This window comes from Ranitomeya variabilis, chromosome 1 (assembly GCF_051348905.1).
Source record: "Ranitomeya variabilis isolate aRanVar5 chromosome 1, aRanVar5.hap1, whole genome shotgun sequence".
NCBI lineage: Eukaryota > Metazoa > Chordata > Amphibia > Anura > Dendrobatidae > Ranitomeya > Ranitomeya variabilis.
The window spans coordinates 771,410,385-771,434,795 of record NC_135232.1 but is presented as its reverse complement, the minus strand read 5'-3'; the positions used below and the strand labels follow the sequence as shown (position 1 = coordinate 771,434,795).

Genomic DNA, 24,411 nt, shown 5'->3' with positions numbered 1-24,411 from the left:
GGCTTGAAGCTCAGGTGCCGCCAAAGGGTATACGTTACTAAAAGGAATGCCTGCCCCGGAAAGCAGCTCAATGGGACAGTCATAATGCCTGTGTGGAGGAAGCTGATCTGCATTCTTCTTGTCATAGCTGAACACTGAACACTTGTAGATTGTGTTCAAAGCTTCCAAACGTCTTTTGCACACCTTCCACATCTTTCTGCAGTGATCTAATTATGGAAAACACCTGCTCTAATTTGCTTTCTGCAGTCATTGTTCCAGCAGTCTCCTTTTTTTTAGGCTAGAGTATCCTGTAATAATTATAGGGGATAACTCAGGAGACTCTTTGCCTGGAACAAGACAACTACAGGACACAGTTTTATAAGTGGTAAAGTCTATATTATCACACGGTGATTCAAACAGGTGCAGAGAGAAACTCAAGTCCGCAACACTTGGTGCAAATAATAAACACAGCTTAGCAGTCTATAGGAAACTTCAGAGGAAAATGCAATCAAGCAGAAAGTCTATGAAGCACAATTATTCTTGAGGATACTTGACACAAATAAATCCTTGTCCTAGTCCAGGCACAGATAGATATGCTTATTAGACAGTTCAAATCATATTTTTACTCAACCAGGGAGTCCTGGTTAATAGTCTCAGGTTATTGCAAAGCAGAAACAGCTTACATGTCCAGCAAATGCAGATGGAAGTAAACACGAACAGCAGATGAAGGAGGATTACTGGAAACTTGTGTATGCAGCAGGAACTCAGAGCAGAGTAGCAGGATCACCACACAGGTTCACAGGAGCAGGTGTATAGCCAGGGAGTAATCAGAGGTCAGGAGCTGGATGCAAGGCAGAATACTCTAGCACAGACTGAAGGCTGGGGTGGAGTTTTATAGCAGGAAGACACAGTGCACATGAGACCAAAGACACCATCTTGGAAAAGGGCAGTAATGCACAAAAGGAAAAAAATGTTCAGAGTCCTGAAAGTTGGATTGGCAACTTCCCTCATGATGGTGTTACTGGGAATGGATGCACGGTTTCTGTCTGTGGCCACCACACTGCTTCTTCTTGCCTGTTGGTGGGATATGCCTCCTTCCCCATTTGTGCTGCTGTCCTCGCTATGCATGTCCTTCTGCCAAGTTGGGTCAGTCACTATGTCATCCACCACCTCGTCTTCCACATCCGCACCCTTCTCCTCCTCCTGACTTTCTGGCAATTGTTTCTCATCATCGTCCACCTCTTGTGACACTTTCCCACCATCACCTTCTTGTGACTGGGGCTTGTCAAAGCATTGTGCAGCTCTACATGCAGTCTCATCTTACTCCACTTCAAGTTGACCGGCAGAGATTTCTGAATTTTGAAATGGCAACTGAACAGCTCTTCAGAGTGTCCAAGTGTGGGATCAGTTGTTTCAGGGCATGGTGGGAGGAAGGTGGATCAGGGTGATGAATATCCTGGCCACACTCACGGCTACTCAGAGTTGACCATGTGGAAAACAAGGTGGTGGTGGTGGCTAAGTGATGGGAAGCATTATCCGCTTTCCAACCAACAACCGTTTCACACTGCTCTGGCTTCAATAGTGGTGTGCTTCAGTCCCCCAGAAACTGGGAAAGGAAGGTCAAGCAAGAAGATGTGGGTCTTTGTTATTGCCCACTTTAACCTTGGCCACAGCCTCATGAGGAGGTCAGGGTCGTGTAGTAGGTCTGTTTGGTGAGGTGAAGGTCAGAGTTGTAGGTTAACATAAATTTGTAGTGGATGAAGATTTCTGGGGTATGAGTTTTCCTCCATAGGTGTCCAGCACGCCAAGAGTATCACTGGAGAAACAGAGTTTGCGATGTGAGCCAGGGTTGTTTTACTCTGTGTTTGGAGGTTCTGAGGGTAAGGGGCGCTACTTCTTCTGAGAGTGTCATTGTTATGATGTACAGCCAGATCAGGACAGGAAAAAGAGGATATTGGGAACAGTATTGAGTGTAAGGAGACTGTAAGTGTACGAGGGTTAAGTGTTGTGAATTTGGTTTTTGGGCTCCCCCGGTGGTCACTGGTGGTACTGGACTTGTGTGCTTCACTTTCTCTGTTCACCTGTTTCCATCAGGATATGGGAGTATCCTATTTAGCCTTGCTGCTCAGTTATTCTAGTGCCGGCCATCAATGTAACCAGAGCCTTTCTGTTGCATGTTCCTGCTTCTAGACTACTATCAGCTAAGTTGGACTCTTAGTCCTAAGTTTGTTTTGCATTTTTGTTCCAGTTCACAGTTATGTTATTTTTCTGTAGCTGGAAGCTCTTGTGGGCCGAAATTGCCACTCCGGTGTCATGAGTTGACACATGAGTCTTAAAGTAATTTCGGGATGGTATTTTAATAGGGTTTTCAGCTGACCGTGAAGTTCCTTATTGTATCTTCTTGCTATCTAGTAAGCGGACCTCGCTTTGCTGAACCTACCTTCATACTACGTATGTCTTTTCCTCTGAACTCACCGTCAATATATGTGGGGGGCTTCTGTCTCCTTTTTGGGGGAATTTCCCTAGAGGTAAGCCAGGTCTGTCTTTTCCTCTATTAGGGTTAGTTAGTCCTCCGGCTGGCGCTGGGCGTCTAGGGATAAAACGTAGGTACGTCACCCGGCCACTGTTAGTTGTGTGATAGGTTTAGCTCATGGTCAGCTCGAGATTCCATCACCCAAGAGCTGTTCTGTTATTTATGTTCTCTGACTTTCCCTTGCCATTGGGAACCATGACAGTATGGCCGGCCAAGGGTTAAAACCGTTGGCAGAAGAAAGGAGAGAAAAAGAAGTCTGCAGATTTTTTTTTTTTTTTCCTCTGAGCTTGCTTTTTAGTTGACTCAGTTGCATTTCTGCTCTAATTGCAGCTTTTCTCTCTCTCTCTCCTTCTAATCCTTGAATGGCTCTGATCTCACCTGATTAAAATGGATCCTCAGAGTGTGGCTACAGGTTTGAATAATCTTGCTATGAAGGTTCAAAATTTACAGGATTTTGTTATTCATGCTCCTATATCTGAACCTAGAATTCCTATACCAGAATTTTTCTCCGGGGATAGATCTTGTTTCCTGAATTTCAAAAATAATTGTAAATTATTTCTTTCCCTGAGATCTCGCTCCGCTGGAGATCCCGCACAGCAGGTTAAGATAGTAATTTCCTTGCTGCGGGGTGACCCTCGAAACTGGGCATTTGCATTGGCACCCGGGGATCCTGCGTTGCTCAATGTGGATGCGTTTTTTCTGGCTTTGGGGTTGCTTTATGAGGAACTTAACTTAGAGATTCAGGCTGAAAAAGCCTTGATGGCCCTATCTCAAGGGCAAGATGAAGCTGAAATATACTGCCAAAAATTTCGTAAATGGTCTGTGCTTACTCAGTGGAATGAGTGCGCCCTGGCGGCGAATTTCAGAGAGGGTCTCTCTGATGCCATTAAAGATGTTATGGTGGGGTTCCCTGCACCTACAGGTCTGAATGAGTCCATGACAATGGCTATTCAGATTGATCGGCGTTTGCGGGAGAGCAAACCTGTGCACCATTTGGCGGTGTCTTCTGAGAAGGCTCCAGAAAATATGCAATGTGATAGAATTCTGTCCAGAAGCGAACGGCAGAATTTTAGGCGAAAAAATGGGTTGTGCTTCTATTGTGGTGATTCAACTCATGTTATATCAGCATGCTCTAAACGTACAAAAAAGGTTGATAAGTCTATTTCAATTGGCACTTTACAGTCTAAGTTTATTCTGTCTGTGACCTTGATTTGTTCATTATCGTCAATTACCGCGGATGCCTATGTCGACTCTGGCGCCGCTTTGAGTCTAATGGATTGGTCCTTTGCCAGGCGCTGTGGGTTTGATCTAGAGCCTCTGGAAGTTCCTATACCTCTGAAGGGTATTGACTCTACAACATTGGCTAGTAATAAACCACAATACTGGACACAAGTGACTATGCGTATGAATCCAGACCATCAGGAGATGATTCGCTTCCTTGTGTTGTACAATCTACATGACGTTTTGGTGCTCGGATTACCATGGTTACAATCTCATAACCCAGTCCTTGACTGGAAAGCAATGTCTGTGTTAAGCTGGGGATGTCAGGGGGCTCATGGGGACGTACCTTTGGTTTCCATTTCGTCATCTATTCCCTCTGAGATTCCGGAATTTTTATCTGATTATCGTGATGTTTTTGAGGAGCCTAAGCTTGGTTCACTACCTCCTCACAGAGATTGCGATTGTGCCATAGATCTGATTCCGGGCAGTAAATTTCCAAAGGGTCGTTTATTTAATCTATCTGTACCTGAACATGCTGCTATGCGAGAATATATTAAGGAGTCCCTGGAAAAGGGACATATTCGTCCTTCTTCATCTCCCTTAGGAGCCGGTTTCTTCTTTGTATCTAAAAAAGATGGCTCTTTGAGGCCGTGTATTGATTATCGACTCTTGAATAAAATTACAGTCAAATATCAGTATCCTCTGCCACTGCTTACTGATTTGTTTGCTCGAATAAAAGGGGCTAAGTGGTTCTCTAAGATTGATCTCCGTGGGGCGTATAATTTGGTGCGAATTAAGCAGGGGGATGAGTGGAAAACCGCATTTAATACGCCCGAGGGCCATTTTGAGTATTTAGTAATGCCTTTTGGTCTTTCAAATGCCCCTTCAGTCTTTCAGTCCTTTATGCATGACATTTTCCGTGAATATTTGGATAAATTTATGATCGTGTATCTGGATGATATTTTGATTTTTTCGGATGACTGGGATTCTCATGTCCAACAGGTCAGGAGGGTTTTTCAGGTTTTGCGGGTAATTCCTTGTGTGTGAAGGGTTCTAAGTGTATTTTTGGGGTTCAAAAGATTTCTTTTTTGGGGTACATTTTTTCCCCCTCTTCCATTGAGATGGATCCTGTCAAGGTTCGGGCTATTTGTGATTGGACGCAACCTTCTTCTCTTAAGAGCCTTCAGAAATTTTTGGGCTTTGCTAATTTTTATCGTCGATTTATAACTGGTTTTTCTGATGTTGCTAAACCTTTGACTGATTTGACCAAAAAGGGTGCTGATGTTGCTGATTGGTCCCCTGCTGCTGTGGAGGCCTTTCGGGAGCTTAAGCGCCGCTTTTCTTCCGCCCCTGTGTTGCGTCAGCCTGATGTTACTCTTCCTTTTCAGGTTGAGGTCGATGCTTCCGAGATCGGAGCTGGGGCGGTCTTGTCGCAGAAAAGTTCCGACTGCTCCGTGATGAGACCTTGTGCGTTCTTTTCTCGAAAATTTTCGCCCGCCGAGCGAAATTATGATATTGGTAATCGGGAGCTTTTGGCTATGAAGTGGGCTTTTGAGGAGTGGCGTCATTGGCTTGAGGGGGCCAGACATCAGGTGGTGGTATTGACCGATCACAAGAATTTGATTTATCTTGAGTCTGCCAGGCGCTTGAATCCTAGACAGGCTCGCTGGTCGTTGTTTTTCTCTCGGTTTAATTTTGTGGTCTCATACTTACCGGGTTCTAAAAATGTGAAGGCGGATGCCCTTTCTAGGAGTTTTGAGCCTGATTCCCCTGGTGATTCTGAACCTACAGGTATCCTTAAGGATGGGGTGATATTATCTGCTGTTTCCCCAGACCTGCGACGGGCTTTGCAGGAGTTTCAGGCGGATAGACCTGATCGTTGCCCGCCTGGTAGACTGTTTGTTCCTGATGATTGGACCAGTAGAGTCATCTCGGAGGTTCATTCTTCTGTGTTGGCAGGTCATCCCGGGATCTTTGGTACCAGGGATTTGGTGGCTAGGTCCTTCCGGTGGCCTTCCCTGTCTCGAGATGTACGAGTTTTTGTGCAGTCTTGTGATGTTTGTGCTCGGGCCAAACCTTGTTGTTCTCGGGCCAGCGGATTGTTGTTATCTTTGCCTATTCCGAAGAGGCCTTGGACTCACATCTCTATGGATTTTATTTCTGATCTCCCTGTTTCTCAGAAAATGTCTGTCATCTGGGTGGTGTGTGACCGTTTTTCAAAGATGGTTCATTTGGTGCCCTTGCCTAAGTTGCCTTCCTCATCCGAGTTGGTTCCTCTGTTTTTTCAAAATGTGGTTCGCTTGCATGGTATTCCGGAGAATATCGTTTCTGACAGGGGGACCCAGTTCGTGTCTAGATTTTGGCGGGCGTTCTGTGCTAGGATGGGCATTGATTTGTCTTTTTCATCTGCGTTCCATCCTCAGACTAATGGCCAGACTGAGCGAACTAATCAGACCTTGGAGACTTATTTGAGGTGTTTTGTGTCTGCAGATCAGGATGACTGGGTTGCCTTTTTGCCGTTGGCGGAGTTTGCCCTCAATAATCGGGCTAGTTCTGCCACTTTGGTTTCTCCTTTTTTTTGCAATTCGGGGTTTCATCCTCGTTTTTCTTCCGGTCAGGTGGAGTCTTCGGATTGTCCTGGAGTGGATACTGTGGTGGATAGGTTGCATCGGATTTGGGGACAGGTGGTGGACAATTTGGAGTTGTCCCAGGAAAAGACTCGGCATTTTGCTAACCGCCGTCGTCGTGTTGGTCCTCGTCTTCGTGTTGGGGACTTGGTGTGGTTGTCTTCTCGTTTTGTCCCTATGAGGGTTTCTTCTCCTAAGTTTAAGCCTCGGTTCATCGGCCCGTCTAAGATTTTGGAGATTCTTAACCCCGTGTCCTTTCGATTGGACCTCCCAGCATCTTTTTCTATCCATAATGTCTTCCATCGGTCATTATTGCGCAGGTATGAGGTACCGGTTGTGCCTTCCGTTGAGCCTCCCGCTCCGGTGTTGGTTGAGGGTGAATTGGAGTACGTTGTGGAGAAGATCTTGGACTCCCGTGTTTCCAGACGGAAACTTCAGTATCTGGTCAAGTGGAAGGGCTACGGTCAGGAGGATAATTCTTGGGTGACAGCCTCTGATGTTCATGCCTCTGATTTGGTCCGTGCCTTTCATAGGGCTCATCCTGATCGCCCTGGTGGTTCTTGTGAGGGTTCGGTGCCCCCTCCTTGAGGGGGGGTACTGTTGTGAATTTGGTTTTTGGGCTCCCCCGGTGGTCACTGGTGGTACTGGACTTGTGTGCTTCACTTTCTCTGTTCACCTGTTTCCATCAGGATATGGGAGTATCCTATTTAGCCTTGCTGCTCAGTTATTCTAGTGCCGGCCATCAATGTAACCAGAGCCTTTCTGTTGCATGTTCCTGCTTCTAGACTACTATCAGCTAAGTTGGACTCTTAGTCCTAAGTTTGTTTTGCATTTTTGTTCCAGTTCACAGTTATGTTATTTTTCTGTAGCTGGAAGCTCTCGTGGGCCGAAATTGCCACTCCGGTGTCATGAGTTGACACATGAGTCTTAAAGTAATTTCGGGATGGTATTTTAATAGGGTTTTCAGCTGACCGTGAAGTTCCCTATTGTATCTTCTTGCTATCTAGTAAGCGGACCTCGCTTTGCTGAACCTACCTTCATACTACGTATGTCTTTTCCTCTGAACTCACCGTCAATATATGTGTGGGGCTTCTGTCTCCTTTTTGGGGGAATTTCCCTAGAGGTAAGCCAGGTCTGTCTTTTCCTCTATTAGGGTTAGTTAGTCCTCCGGCTGGCGCTGGGCGTCTAGGGATAAAACGTAGGTATGTCACCCGGCCACTGTTAGTTGTGTGATAGGTTTAGCTCATGGTCAGCTCGAGATTCCATCACCCAAGAGCTGTTCTGTTATTTATGTTCTCTGACTTTCCCTTGCCATTGGGAACCATGACAGTTAAGGGTTTGTAGTATTCTAAATGTGTAATAGTTAGGAGTGTGCTGGGCGGGTAAGGATTTGTGAGCGAGAAAGAGAGAATGTTGTGGTCTGAAAGGGGAAGAGGTGAATTATCTAGGTAGGTGATTCAATACAGGATGTTACCATTTTTGTGTGTCTCAGAAGTTGAGAGGTGTGAGAGGCCAATAAAAGTGGTTAGAGAAAGAAGCTGGGATGCAGGTGGGTAGGTGGTGCTGTATATGGGGATGTTGAAGTCTCACAGGATAAGGGTTGGTAATTCGGAGGACATGAAATGCTGCAGTTAGGCAGAAAAATGGTCAAGGAACTGGGTGGAAGATCCTGATGGTGTGGACCTCAAAAGAAGGAAATGAGAGAGATGGAACTGGGGGGATGACCTAGAAAGTGCATTGTGTGGACAGGAGTATGCTGACTCCACCACCAAGTCTGTTTGCGAGTTTCGGGGAATGGGAAAAATGTAAGCCATGAGAAATAGCAGCAGGGGAGACAGTGACAGAATCCTAAATCCAGATTTCAGTGAAAGCCAAAAGATTAAGAGATTTGATCTGAAAGTAGTTGTGCAGGAAAGGAAGCATATTGAATTCAGACTGTGGATTCCAGAGTGCACGATAAAAAGAAGGAGATGAAGGAGTCAGTTAATGTTAAGGTTAGTAAGGTTTCGATGTGAGGTGAGGGAGGGGTTGGATTTGGTTGCGAGTGGACTGGGGTTGGGAGAGATATGCCCTCAAATAAGTAGAAGTAAAAAGAGAACAAGTAGTTCTTGGATTTATGACATGGTTTATTGTGTGATACATTTGGACAAAATGGCCTTTGATTTTTCAGGTAGGTAAACAGTGCTTGAGAGCTGTACATGGGGTCAGGAAGGAGAGAGGGGCTGATGTGGATGAGTGGTGAAGGGGAGGATGGGGTGGTGAATATGGCTGACAAAAGCACACAGGAAGATAGACATATAAATAAAACACATGGCTAAAAGAGAGTGCAAAGTGTGGGTTACCTTACTCCTGCCACTGAAATAACTGCTGCTTCTGGTTACTTGGCTACAAGGAAACTTTGCTGAATGAGACACCTGCATACCCCCTACACACATGCACCCCTTATGATTAGTGTTGAGCGATACCGTCTGATACTTGAAAGTATCGGTATCGGAAAGTATCGGCCGATACCGGCAAAGTACCGGATCTAATCCGATACCGATACCCGATACCAATACAAGTCAATGGGACTCAAGTATCGGACGGTATCCCTGATGGTTCCCAGGGTCTGAAGGAGAGGAAACTCTCCTTCAGGCCCTGGGATCCATATTAATGTGTAAAATAAAGAATTAAAATAAAAAATATTGCTATACTCACCTCTCCGACGCAGCCTGGACCTCACCGAGGGAACCGGCAGCGTTCTTTGCTTAAAATGCGCGCTTTTCCTTCCTTCCGTGACATCACGGCTTGTGATTGGTCACGTGCCGCCCATGTGGCCGCGACGCGACCAATCACAGCAAGCCGTGACGTAATTTTCAGGTCCTTCTAGGAATTCAGTATTTTAAAATTACGTTCCGGCTTTGTGATTGGTCGCGTCGCGGTCACATGGGCGACGCGACCAATCACAAGCCATGACGTCACGGGAGGCAGGAGACGCGCGCATTTTTAAAATTACGTCACGGCTTGTGATTGGTTGCGTGCCGCCCATGTGACCGCGACGCGACCAATCACAGCAAGCCGTGACGTAATTTCAGGTCCTGATGCCTTTTTCTGCATTCAGGACCTGAAATTACGTCACGGCTTGCTGTGATTGGTCGCGTCGCGGTCACATGGGCGGCACGCAACCAATCACAAGCCGTGACGTAATTTTAAAAATGCGCGCGTCTCCTGCCTCCCGTGACGTCACGGCTTGTGATTGGTCGCGTCGCCCATGTGACCGCGACGCGACCAATCACAAAGCCGGAACGTAATTTTAAAATACTGAATGCCTAGAAGGACCTGAAAATTACGTCACGGCTTGCTGTGATTGGTCGCGTCGCGGCCACATGGGCGGCACGCGACCAATCAGAAGCCGTGACGTCACGGAAGGAAGGAAAAGCGCGCATTTTAAGCAAAGAACGCTGCCGGTTCCCTCGGTGAGGTCCAGGCTGCGTCGGAGAGGTGAGTATAGCAATATTTTTTATTTTAATTCTTTATTTTACACATTAATGTTGTATTTTACACATTAATGTTGTTTCGATACCGATACCCGATACCACAAAAGTATCGGATCTCGGTATCGGAATTCCGATACCCGCAAGTATCGGCCGATACCCGATACTTGCGGTATCGGAATGCTCAACACTACTTATGATGCTTCTAAAATTATAGGCGGCCAAAGGGTCGAGAGGTGAGGGGGATTGTGGAAGCTGGTTTGGTATAAATTAGCAGCTGGTCAACACACCAGTGGGTGGGTAGCTGATCAAAGATGGCCAGAATTAACACTAGGCCTGACTCCATCTACATGCTATAACACCTTTCACCAGATAACATCTACAGTGAAGGAATTAAGATTGCAGGAAGGATGGACATACAGCAGTGAGTATTGAATACATTGCAACAGATAACTTATGGCAGAGACATAGCAAGCAGAGACATTATATCATTAAATTGTTTCAGGATGGTAAAGCAGATGACATACATACCAAGCAGAGATGTGGGGCAGCATTGTGGCTCAGTGGTTAGCAAGGAGGTTCAGTGGTTATCACTGAGGTCCTGGGTTCAAATGCCACAAGGTCAACATCTGCAAGGAGTTTGTATGTTCTCCTCATGTTTGCGTGGTTTTCCTCCGGGTACTCCGGTTTCCTCCCACACTCCAAAGACATAATGATTCTGAGCCCCATTGGGGAAAGTGATGATAATGTATGTAAAGTGCTGCAGAATAAGATAGTGCTATATAAGCAAAGCATAATAAATAAATTATAAGATGACTCCTTCATGTGTGTTGTCTGTAGCAGTAGGGCTCCCAGACCGGCAGGCCTGCACTTACTTTCAATTACATACCTGTGCTACTATCCTTAAATGTTTTAAATGTTTCTAGCAATGGTAGTCTACGAAGCTGATATTTGTGCCACCTGAGTGTGGTTGAGCAGAAAAGCAGTTTGAGCTGTTACATGATGCATCAGGGCTCCCAGCACAGCAGGCTTACACCAGTCTCTCTCCTTCCTCATCTTAATTTAAACTTAAAATAAAAGCTTTAAATGCAGGCCAAGACCTTGATACCTCATGCATGGCCCATGACTGACTGCTGCTGGGCCATTATCACATTTAGGCCGGGGTCACAGTCGCGAGAAACTCGCACGAGTCTCACGTCTCAATACCCGGCACTGCCGCCAGCACTCGGGACAGAAGTGTGCGGCTGCATGTATGTCTATGCAGCTGAGCGCTCCCGTTCGAGTGCCGGCGGCAGTGCAGGGTATTGAGATGTGAGACTCATGTGAGTTTCTCGCAAGTGTGACCCTGGCCTTCTACTGTGGGTCAATTGATGCCACTTTTCCTGTTGTCTGCCCCTATTTTTTGTAAATGTTTGGAATCCAAGTTTGCTCTCCTTTATGTATGTTGCCTGTTGCCCGAATTTGGCAGGGCTCTCAGAGCACAAGATCTACACCTGTAACTCATCCACCTATTACTGATCAATGTTTCAGCTACAAATGCTGGTCCAAGCCCTGTCCCATGCATCCATGCTGCGCAATTATACTATTTGTACTCTGGGTCAATTGAAGCCACTTTTCCCCATGTCTGCCCCTTATTGGAGATGTTTGCACTGCTTTTTGTCCCTCCTTAATGTGTTGTCTATGTGTTTGGTTTTCCCTCCCATTGAATTCAGTGGGGTTCGAGTTTGTTCGGTGAACAGTTCAATGAACATGTTTGGCGAACATCGAGACGTTCGACGAACTGAATCGAAACTATAAAGATTCGCTCATCTCTAATCTGAAGCATGAAAATGTGAATAAATCATAGGTTTTAATCTGTTATCTACGATGTGTCACCTGTTCAAAGGAATAGCTGGATGGATATCAGGTGTAATTCATGTCCTAATTCAAGCAGTTTTAGTGATACTAATCATTGCAGTGATGAAGTTATTTGTTATGCTTTTAAAGAAAATTTGCAGTTCTAAAGGTACCTTCACACATAACGATTTCGTTAACGATATCGTTGCAACGTCATGCTTTTGGTGACATAGGAACGATCCCGCTAACGATCTCGTTATAGTTACATAGTTACATAGTTACATAGTTATTAAGGTTGAAGGAAGACTTTAAGTCCATCTACTTCAACCCATAGCCTAGCATGCCCTAACATGTTGATCCATAGTGTGACAGCGACCAACGATCAGGCCCCTGCTGGGAGATCGTTGGTCGTAGGGATTGATCAGGACCTTTTTTTGGTCGCTGATCACCCGCTGTCATCGCTGGATTGGCGTGTGTGACGCCGATCCAGCGATGTGTTCACTTGTAACCAGGGTAAATATCGGGTTACTAAGCGCAGGGCCGCGCTTAGTAACCAGATATTTATCCTGGTTACCATTGTAAAAGTAAAAAAAAAAACAGTACATACTCACATTCCGATGTCTGTCATGTCCCCCGGCGTCAGCTTCCCGCACTGACTGTGTCAGCGCCGGCCGTAAAGCAGAGCACAACGGTGACGCCACCGCTGTGCTCTGCTTTACCGCCGGCGCTGACACAGTCAGTGCAGGAAGCTGACAGCGGGGGACGTGACAGACATCGGAATGTGAGTATGTACTGTTTTTTTTTTAACTTTTACAATGGTAACCAGGGTAAATATCGGTTTACTAAGCGCGGCCCTGCACTTAGTAACCCGATGTTTACCCTGGTTACCCGGGGACTTCGGCATCGTTGAAGACAGTTTCAACAATGCCGAAGTCGTTCCCCTGATCGTTGGTTGCTGGAGAGAGCTGTCTGTGTGACAGCTCCCCAGCGACCACACAACGACTTACCAACGATCACGGCCAGGTCGTATCGCTGGTCGTGATCTTTGGTAAGTCGTTTAGTGTAACGGTACCTTTATTGTAAATGTTTTACAGGTAAACGTAAAGCTAAAATCAATACTGACTTTGAGATAAAGTAAACCCAAGTGATGACTATCTCAATAACTGCACTCCAACCTGAATGCATATTCTGCAACAAGCAAACTTCAGTAGACTTGGTGGATTGTATTTCAGAAGACCAAAGGTCTGATAAAAGACAAAGAGCCCACAGAGAACTTACAAAGACTCATTGACAATATGGACTCTATGAATTATACTAACAAACAAAAACTATATTCTATTTTCTAACACATATTTTAATATATTAAAATAAATGTCTATATTTCTATGTCATCAAAATTTATCTATATCATCCCCTTACAATAATCCCTTGATAGAAATAGGGTTAGAAGGAACAGAAGGTCTGACCCACAAGTATAACTTGAATGGATACACAGCATGTCGGTATCCCATGATATACACCGGATAAGCCATGTATTTCGTGAAGTAGGGTTATCTTGCAGACCTGAATAACAGGAAGGGATCAGCTAGGGCAAGGTAGATCAGATGATAAAAAGAGGAAAGTTGTTAAAGAAATGGTTAATCTGTATTCTTAATAAAATAGGAAAATACTAAGTGTTGCATAAGAAATTGTGCAACAGGTCATATGTTTTTAGTTATCATCTGTCTCTCCTTGTGGACACTTTCCCGGACATTCCACATAGTATTGGTCAGAATTTTTCCGAATTGGTCAAGGACATGTAGTTTATTTCTAGACTAATGATATATGTCTGTTTTTGTCTTTATCCACCCATAAATCCTGAATATTCAGCCAAAATCTCAGCACCAGAGCACGCTGACATTTTCTTATGTAAACTATCTTGTATACCAGGATGTGTCTGACAACCCATTGTATAATCTGTATTCTTGCCAATTTATTATGTAACCCTATATTTCCTTTTGTTCTTGGGGCTTTAAAAGCCCAGGCCTAAAAATAAAGAACAGAGACTATTTGGACAGACAACGAGCGTGTGTCTCTCTGATTATTGCTTCATCGCTTAGGTACCTAAAAGACAGAACACCTGAGTAGGTTAGAAATCCCTTCTCTAACAGGGGTGCATTATATTGTACTGGCTGACTACTGGGGGTGCATTATACTATACCGGCTGCCTAAAGGGGGTGCATTATACTGTACAGGCTGCCTTATTGGGGTGAATTATGCTATACAGGCTGCCTTATGGGGGTGCATTATACTATACAAGCAGCCTAATGGGGGTGCATTATACCATACAGACTGCCTAATGAGGGTGCATTATACTATACAGGCTGCCTAATGGGGCTGAATTTTACTATACAGGCTGCCTAATGGGGGTGCATTATACTGTACAGGCTGCCTTATTGGGGTGAATTATTCTATACCGGCTGCCTAATGGGGGTGCATTATACTATACAGGCTGCCTAATGGGGCTGCATTTTACTATACAGGCTGCCTAATGGGGGTGCATTATACTATATTGGCTGCCTAATGGGGGTGCATTATACTATACTGACTGCCTAATGGGTTTGCATTATACTATACAGGCTGTGTAATGGGGGTGCATTTTACTATGCAGGCTGCTTAATGGGGGTGCATTATACTATACTAGCTGCCTAATGGGGGTGCATTATACTATATAGGCTGCTTAATGGGGGTGCATTATACTGTACAGGCTGCCTAATGCTGGTGAATTATGCTATACAGGCTGCCTAATGGGGGTGCATTGTACTATACAGGCTGACTAATGGGGGTGCATTATACTGTACAGACTGCCTAATGGCGGTGCATTATCCAGCATTGGCTGCCTAATGGGGAGCATTATACTGTACTTGCTGCCTATGGGGGTGAATTATACTATAGTGGCCTATGGGGAGTGCATTATACCATACAGGCCTATGGGGAATGCATTACACTATACAGGCCTATAGGGAGTGCATTATACTATACAGGTCAATGGGGAATGTATTATACCATATTGAGGACTATTTGGCACATTATACTATATGGAGGCTATCTAGTGGGGGCATCATACAGTGTGGGGTTTACAGTGAAGAGGCAATCACACAGTGTTGGAGCCATCAAGCAGTTTGGGGGCTAATAAGGGGTCAGTATACTGTGTGGGGGTACATTTAAGTGAGGAGGTATCATGTTTTGTCTAACAGAGCATCATACTGTGTATAGGGGAGCTGTACAGGGGAGGAGACTCAGGACATTATTCAATGTTAAGTGGGCACTTATTGTTATAGGGGAACTCGGGTTACTGTGACTATCAAAGGGGCACACAGGGAAATATTACTTTCTAGGGAGCAAAATGTAGGCACTGTTTTTTAGGGCACTTGCACCCAGCATTACTATATTCTAGAGGGTTGCTTTAGAATTTAAAGGGCACATAGTACCACACAGCAGGTGCAGTAATAGGGACACATACGGCAGCAGCATTGGGGTACTAGTAGGATGATGAGTTTGTGCAGGTTGGAAATAGATGGTGATGTGCTGAAAATATGAGAAGTCAAATGTGTCTTTGTTGTATTCTCTGCAAACGAGTCCTGGGTGGAAGAAGTTGTGTCGGTTTGGGCCAGATGAAAAAGGCCAGAAAAGTGAACAACTCCATCAGAAAGAACGTCAGTGGTAAGTCACCATCTGTAACTGTGATGTGATCTCTTATATGTTCTGCAGAGCTGGTATTTACCACTGACCATATGGCGGTAATATCAGCTTTGCGCTTTGTATAGAGATTATTTTCAGCAACATCACTGTCATCTGCTGAGGTTCTCCTCCACTATTGGGCTATGTGCCCATGTTGTGTTTTTTAAGCCTTTCCGCTGTGGAAATACTTAAAAATATTAACCTAATGCATCCCATTCATTTTAATTGCATTCTGCAATTGCTGTGCCCATGCTGTGTATTTTTCTGCAGCAGAATCGCATCGCGGAAAAATACATAGCATGTTCTTTAATTTTGCAGAATCACACAGCCATATACTTGTATTGGAACGCATGGAAAAAACGCATGAAAAACGCGGCAAAAGCACAACAAAAACACAACAAAAAAGCAACAAAAATGCATGAAAAATCAGCATGTGTTTTCCCTGGCAAGGGTGTGCAATTTTAATGAGGAAATGAGGAAAAATCGGCTTATATTCTGCAACATGGGCACATAGCCTAAGGGTCAGTCACCCAGTTGTAATCAAGGTTACCTGGTTAGGTGCCCCCCCTGAACCAAATCCCTAGCTATGCCTCTGGCTGATATACTCCATTTAAGGCCTCATACCCATTTGTGAGAAAAAAATGGTCCGATTTTTGGACCGAAAAAACGGAGGTAAAACATGCGTTTGTCATGCGATGTCAATGCGATTTTTTTTTTAGGCTGCCTATGCAACATCAATAGTAAAAGATATAATGTTCAAAATTATTACAAAAAATGGTTATACTCACCTTCCGAAGGCAGCCGATCTTCTCAGCGGCTTCCGTTCCTATAGATGCTTTGTGTGCAGGACCTTCGATGACGGCACGGTCACGTGACCGCGACATCATCGCGGTCACGTGACCGCGACGTCATCGCAGTTCCTTCACACAAAGCATCTATAGGAACGGAAGCGGCCGCGTACACCACTGAGAGGCGGGAAGACTCCGGGTGCCATCGAAGGTGAGTATATCACTTTTTTTTATTTTAATTTTTTTTAACAATTATATGGTGCCCAGTCCGTGGAGGAGAGTCTCCTCTCCTCCACCCTGGGTACCAAGCGCACTTGATCTGCTTACTTCCCGCATGGTGGGCATAGCCCAATGTGGGAAGTAAGTGGATCAATGCATTTCTAGGTGTGCGGAATCCCCGCGATTCTGCAAATTTAATGAACATGCTGCGTTTTTTTCTGGAATGCGATTCTGCTCAGGAAAACAATGCAGCATGTGCACAAAAAATGCGGATTGCATTCTATTAAATAGGATGCTTAATGTGAGCGTTTTTTTTGCGGTTTTATAGCGAAAAACCGCGAAGAAAAAAGCAAAAAATCTGCTACATGTGCACACAGCCTTAATCGCAACACCCGACAGACAGGCAATTCCTGTGCGCTTACATTAAAATCACACTGGGAGGTTGCAGTAGAATAGATAAAATAAATGTCTACACATAGAATAGGTATATATATATATATATATATATTTATATATATATATATATATATATATATATATATATATATATATATATATATATATATATATACAGACAAGGATAGCAGAAAAGCCGGTAATTCAATTGCCGGCTTTTGCCGAACAGGATATGAGACATGGTTTACATACAGTAAACCATTTCATATCCGTTATATGTTCCTTACTAATAATGTTAGAAGTGATTGTGTGTAAAATTTAGGAACACTAGGTGTTAAATTAAAGGGTTAATTCATGGAAAAAACTGGCGTGGACTCCCGCCCAATTTTCTCCACCAGAGTGGGAAAGCCAGTGACTGAGGGTAGATATTAATAGCCTAGAGAGGGACCATGGTTATTGCCCCCCCCCTGGCTAAAAACATCTGCCCCCAGCCACCCCAGAAAAGGTGCATCTGTAAGATGGGCCTATTTTGGCACTTAGCCACTCTCTTCCCACTCCCCTGTAGCAGTGGGATATGGGGTAATAAGGGGTTAATGTCACCTTGCTATTGTAAGGTGACATTAAGCCTGGTTAATAATGGAGAGGTGTCAATGAGACACCTATCCATTTAATAAGCCACTAGTCTGAAAGGGTTAAAACACACACAGACATTAAGAATAATGCATTTTAATGAAAGAAAGACACAGGGTTTTATTATCTTTATTGTACTCTCAATCCACCTGAAGACCCTCATTCTCCTGAAAAAAATCCCCCCCAAAAATGCAACAATATCTCATACCTGTCCGCTGTACAGTCATGTCCCATGCAGTAATCTATCTCAATGGGTTAAATTCATTTACAACTAGGAGCGGTGCTGATGCTGCTGCTCCCAGCTGTAAGACACTCTGGAATGAATGAAATGAAGGTAACGTAGCTTCGGTGCCTAGCGGTGTTGTCACTGAAGCTGCGCCCTCTGGTGGCATAAACTCATATGAACGGTAGCATGAGAAAATATGCAGAAAAATTCCCACACTGCAGTTCATATGAGTTTATGCCACCAGGGGGCGCAGCTTCAGTGAAGGCATCGCTAGTCACCGAAGCTCCGCCCCCTGCATTTAATTCATTCCCCAGTGTTTTACAGTCCGGAGCAGCAGCAGCACTGCTCTTGGTTGTAAATGAATTTAACCCCTTGTGATGGATTAGTGCGTGGGACATGACAGGTATGGGATATTGTTGTTTTTATATTTTGCATTTTTTCCAGGACAATGTGTGTCTTCAGGTGGATTGAGTATACAATAAAGATTTTAAAACTTGTGTCTTTCTTTCCTTCATTAAAATACTTTATTCTTAATGTGTGTGCTTATTTTTAACTTTTCCTACTATTGGACTAATAATGGATAGGTTTCTCATTGACACCTCTCCTTTATTAACCAGGCTTAATGTCACCTTACAATAGCAAGGTGACATTAACCTCTTATTACCCCATATCCCACTGCTACAGGGGAGTGGGAAGAGAGTGGCTAAGTGCCAAAATAGGCACATCTTACAGATGCACCTTTTCTGGGGTGGCTGGGGGCAGATGTTTTTAGCCAGGGGGGGCCAATAACCATGGTCCCTCTCTAGGCTATTAATATCTGCCCTCTGTCACTGGCTTTCCCACTCTGGCGGAGAAAATTGCACGGGGCCCACGCCAGTTTTCTCCATGATTTAACCCTTTATTTTAACACCTACAGCTCCCAAATTTTTCACACACACACACTACTAACATTATTAGTGAGGGATATGTAAAAATGTAACAGATATGCAATGGTTTACTGTATGTAAACCATGTCTCATATTCTGTCGGATTCGGGAATTATTTAGCAAAAGTCGGCAGTTGAATTACCGGCTTTTTTGCTAGCTAGCGCTGTATGAAATATAAATATATATGTATATGTGTCTCACGAATATTTGAGCCCATGGATCCATTATATGTCCATTTTGCAAGCCGGCTAGAAAATCTCGCTGTACGGATGCCATACAGAGGTTTACATGCGCAAAATACGCAGCCACACCTTGCCAACGGTTGACATACGGATCACTGTTCAGGGAACATTTCTGCGTATTTGGTTCATAAAAAACGGACCTTATTTTTATACGTTGTGTGTGACTCCAGCCTTAGACTTGTATTGTCACTTTTCAGCCATGATTACAAAAATTGAACATGGCTTTGTGAGTTTTGCATGTACGCTGTCTGTGAAAAACACAGACATGGGAACAGTCCCATGGACTATAATAGGTATGTGTTGAATCCGTGAAAAAAAAAAAAAGGGTAAAACTCTTACATGCAACATGGATGTTGAAATGAGGCATATGTGTGACAGCCTTCTTTGGCAAGTTATCAAGAAGGTGTGTTGTCATTCATGATAACCTTTGCTACCATACATTGCTACTAGTGGTGATCGAGTGTACTCGTTGCTCAGCTTTTCCCGAGCACACTCAAGTGGTCTCTGAGTATTTATGACTGCTCGGAGATTTAGTTTTCATCGAGGCAGCTGAATGAATTACAGCTAATAGCCAGGCTGAATACATGTGGGGATTCCTTAGCAACCAGGCAACCCCCACATGTACTCAGCCTGGCTATTAGCTGTAAAACATTCAGCTGCCGCGATGAAAACTAAATCTCCGAACATTAACAAATATTCGGAGATCACCCAAGCGTGCTCGGGAAAACCCGAGCAACGAGTACACTCGCTCATTACTAGTTGGTACATGTTCAATAGTCTAAAAATAATACTACAATCCCCTTGATAATCGGCATAACAATCAATACATTTTGTCAACTAGTTTTCCATAAATACATAAAACACAACCAGCAATTAGTTCTACTTAGTCATTTATGTTCAAATATACATTACCAACCTATTAATTTGTAGATCTATTTCTTTGCAGTATCGTACAGCAGGTTTCAGTTCTGCCTCTTTTACAGGCACAGCAAATGGAGTCCACAGTGGTCTTTATGGCTGTTGCATACAAGAGTGACAAAGTAAAGTGAGTTATTGCTAATTCAGTACAAGACTCCAAAAAAGGGAAGCAGAAACTGTGGTATTTCAACATTAAGTTCTCCTTTTAACACAGGATATGACAGATCCCAGCAATGCCACTCAGTATTCACCTTTTAGAAGATAGCTCACTTTGTTTTACTGTCTCAGTACCTGTGACCATTGTTTAATAAAGGTGTAAACCACACAAGTATTTTAGTATTTTAAACATGGAATGGTGGTCTGATATAATTCTTTTTTTTTATAGTTCTTATATATACAGCTGCTTTTCTCTAAATTAGAACATTATCAAAGAGTTAACTTACTTCAGTTCTTCTATATAAAAAGTGAAACTCATATTATATAGTCATGACCCTGGTATTGTCGAAGTCTCTTGGGAAAGAGGGAGATACATCCCGCTGACACTCTTACAGTCCCTTACCTTTTTTCCCCCAGCGCGACCACCCGAACCCATTCTCCCAATTAAGACAGAGACAAGAGTTTCTTTGGAATTATGTAGGCCACAGCAGCCTGTTTATTAAACAAAACAACAGTTAACAATTAATGTAAAAGCATACATTTCAAAACTAGGGGAAGTCCTTGGAGCCAAAAGAATCTGGTGATTTTTAAACATACCGCGAACATAACTCAGACCATATTTTACTCCCAGCCGTTGTAAGCCTGGCTCGGGAGCACCAAAAACCCCACAAGAGGGTTCACTGTTCGTGGTAAAAACGTGAGATCCGACCACCCCTGCCGGAACTCCCCACCACCAATCTCCAGATCCGAAACATAATAAACTTCAAAACAGAGGAGCCATATACCTATGGACCCCCCAAACCAATTTCCACCAACTCCAAGGACTCCCCCCAACCGCCCCAGCCGCAATGACCCGAAAAGAACCATATGAATACTATAACTACCCGCTCACCACGAGTAATGTAACCCCACAGAACCACAAACCAAAAAAGGGCGGGAGGGAGGGATGCTTCCAGTGCTGGTGATCGGGAACTGACCGGCCCCCGCCCCCTGACACTTCCCTAACCCTCTCTTCCACTAGCCCCCCCCGCCCCCTAATACTGTTAACCCTTTCGGCCCCACCCCCTCCTCTCCAACCCATTGTCATGCTGGCCTTCGCTTAGCCGTGGGGGGGAGGGGGCGGCTCGCTCCGGCCTGTCCTTGACCCTGGTATTGTCGAAGTCTCTTGGGAAAGAGGGAGATACATCCCGCTGACAATCTTACAGTCCCTTACCTTTTTTCCCCCAGCGCGACCACCCGAACCCATTCTCCCAATTAAGACAGAGACAAGAGTTTCTTTGGAATTATGTAGGCCACAGCAGCCTGTTTATTAAACAAAACAACAGTTAACAATTAATGTAAAAGCATACATTTCAAAACTAGGGGAAGTCCTTGGAGCCCAAAAGAATCTGGTGATTTTTAACCATACCGCGAACATAACTCAGACCATATTTTACTCCCAGCCATTGTAAGCCTGGCTCGGGAGCACCAAAAACCCCACAAGAGGGTTCACTGTTCGCGGTAAAAACGTGAGATCCGACCACCCCTGCCGGAACTCCCCACCACCAATCACCAGATCCGAAACATAATAAACTTCAAAACAGAGGAGCCATATACCTATGGACCCCCCAAACCAATGTCCACCAACTCCAAGGACTCCCCCCAACCGCCACAAAGAGAGGCCTTTGAACACCTTAAAGGCCCGAGACCCCACCCGACCGAAGAGCTATGGCCTTCTCGATGCCCTCCTGTAACCCAAGAGCCCAAAAATCCATTCCGACAGCATTCAAATGAACGCCGTCCGCCAACCAATACTCCCCATGTCCTGATTCTAGTTCAAAATGTCTGACCGCCGCGCCCCCATTCCTAACCACAAAGGCAGACACCGCCCTGTTCACCTTTATGCGGGCCTTATCAATTTTTTGCAAAGACCTCATGTGCTTCCACCGTTTCCGCGGCACAATTTCGGACCAGACGATAGTCAAACCCAAGTACAAAACCCACAAACGCAAACAGTCCTGTTTTATGTCTCTAATCAACTCCCGAAAAGGTCGGACCCCGAGATCGTTACCCCCCACGTGCAGAACCAAAACATCAGGGGCTCTGTCCAGTCTCACGCTGTTCTGGATCTCCCGCAACACGCGATTCCAGGCCATACCCTGAAAACCGAGCCACCGGATGACTGCAACGCTTCGATCAAAGCCCAGTTGCCTGCCCTCCGTCCGAACGTCGGCTCGCAGAGCTCCCCAGTGCACGTACGAGTGTCCAAGAATCCATACCAATAAACCTTGGTGACCTGGAAAACAAAATACAAACTTAACAACTGTCATCTACTGCAGCAAAAAAGCTCCCTCAAGCCTATAAGACCCCATCGACCACCCCTTGTGGCCGCACGTAACTCCTAAAGCGGTTGGAGCGCCACCTACCGATCCTACGAATGGCGGAATCCCCAAATCCCCCAATTGCAGCTTCAGTTGCGGCTCCTATCCGGAAGGAGAGAGGGGCGAAGCAAGCCCCGTCCAAACCCACCGAGGAAATTGCCTTTTTGAAAACCGCCGTGAACTGGTATCGAGACAAGCAGGAACCGTCCTGGTGACATAACAAAACCCCATCCCGCCTAGGCTGCAGGCCCCAAAAGATGCTAAGGCAAGAGACTGGACACATAACGGACCCCGCAACTGAGCCCACCACAATCCCGCTGCCCCGCCCCTCCTGATCCGACTTTGACCGTCGCAACCATAACTCCACATGGCCCTCAGCCAACAATACGTCCCTGGCCAATAAACCCCCCGGCCCTTTTTTGTTTGGTGCCACCAACTCTCCTACTCTAAAGGCCCCAAAAAAGGCCAACCAAAACGCCAGCCGAAATAAACAAAGCTGAAAAAACGAAGAACACAGTGAAGACAATGCTTCGCCCAATTTTTCCAAAACGTTAAAAGACACAGGCCGCCTTGAATCTGTTCATCTGGGCCGCCGCCTAAAACCTTTTACGGCCCTCTGCACCAAAAAGGACTTTGTGATATCGTCCTGACACCGCAATTTGCAACCAAAGGCCAGAGCCGCCATGACTCTTGACACTTTTGCAGGAGACCAACCCGCTGATGCCCCCCGGCTTAACCATGACAACAGGATCCTGATCTGATCCTGGTGGCTCCACCCACCAGATGCCACCGCTAGCAAAACCTCCCACTCCCGCCAAATTGCCTGATAGGCCTCCCAGGTTCTGGGAGCCAACGACGCCTTAATCAATGCCTGAGCGTCCCGGACACCGCTAGCCAAAGTTCTGGAGGGCACTCCAAACCGACCATCTCCGCCTCCGGGGCCAATGACCGAAAGCGATCGAACTGTAAACAAGAAAGAGAGTCAGCGATAGAGTTATGAACTCCAGGCACATGCGACGCTGTAACGTGCGCGTTCAAAGTCAAACACAACAGCACCAAACGCCGTAACACGCAAACCACCGGCGGCGATGATGCAGACAAACTATTAATCGCGCACACCACCCCCATGTTATCGCAGCAAAAACGAACGCGCCTGTTCCGAAAATTATCTTGCCACAAGTGCACAGATACCAAAATAGGGAAAATCTCCAGGAGAGCAATGTTACGAACTAAACCGGTAGAAATCCAACTCGCAGGCCACTTTGCCGCGCACCATTGCCCTTGAAAATATGCTCCAAAACCCGAACCTCCGGCTGCGTCAGTGAATAATTCCAACGACTCGTTGTCAATCACGCCCACCATAAACAACGACCTACCGTTATATGACTTCAGGAACTCACCCCACACTGCCAAATCCTCCTTGTGCTCAGCTGATAACCGCACGAAATGGTGAGGAGCCTTAACTCCAGCCGTAGCGCTAGCCATCCTTCTAGAAAAAACTCGCCCCATTGGCATGACTCGACAAGCGAAATTAAGTTTACCGAGCAGTGATTGCAGGTCTCGCAACGGCAACTTACGCAGACGACCAGTCCGCACAACATCTTCCCGCAGGCCCGTCAATTTGTCCTCAGGCAAACGAAACTCCCACCGCACGATATCAATGACTATGCCTAAGAAACACAAGCACGTGCTCGGGCCTTCCATCTTGCCCGGGGCCAGCGGGACCCCGAACCGCAAAGCCACCCATTCAATCGCACTCAAAATCCTTGCACAGCAATCGGACCCCGCCGGGCCGATGCACAAAAAATCGTCTAGGTAGTGTAGGACCACATCACAACCAGACACATCCCGTACCACCCATTCCAAAAATGAACTAAACGCCTCGAACAGAGCACAAGACAGCGAACAACCCATGGGTAAACATCTGTCAACAAAAAATTTATCCTCCCAAAAACATCCAAGAAGTCTAACGCTAGACGGATGAACCGGCAACAATCGAAAAGCGGATTCTAGTCTTTGCAAGCAGGGCGCCTTTTCCGCATCTCTGCACCCAAACAACCGCTTCATCAAACGATGCGTAAACCATCGAGCACAACTCAGGATCGATGCCGTCGTTCACCGACCTACCCTTAGGATACGACAGGTGTTGAATAAGGCGAAA

General features: G+C 45.3%; 1 protein-coding gene across 2 annotated transcripts in view; it reads right to left on the bottom strand.

Annotated features, from left to right (window-relative positions):
- The window catches only part of LOC143766858 (uncharacterized), a 62,583-nt gene extending 42,727 nt beyond the window's left edge, over nucleotides 1-19,856 (bottom strand). For both annotated transcript variants that reach the window (XM_077254887.1, XM_077254959.1), the window contains exon 1: nucleotides 19,733-19,856. The gene's annotated coding sequence lies outside the window, so the exon portion shown is untranslated. The remainder of the gene's footprint in view (nucleotides 1-19,732) is intronic.
- Nucleotides 19,857-24,411: the final 4,555 nt, after the last annotated feature.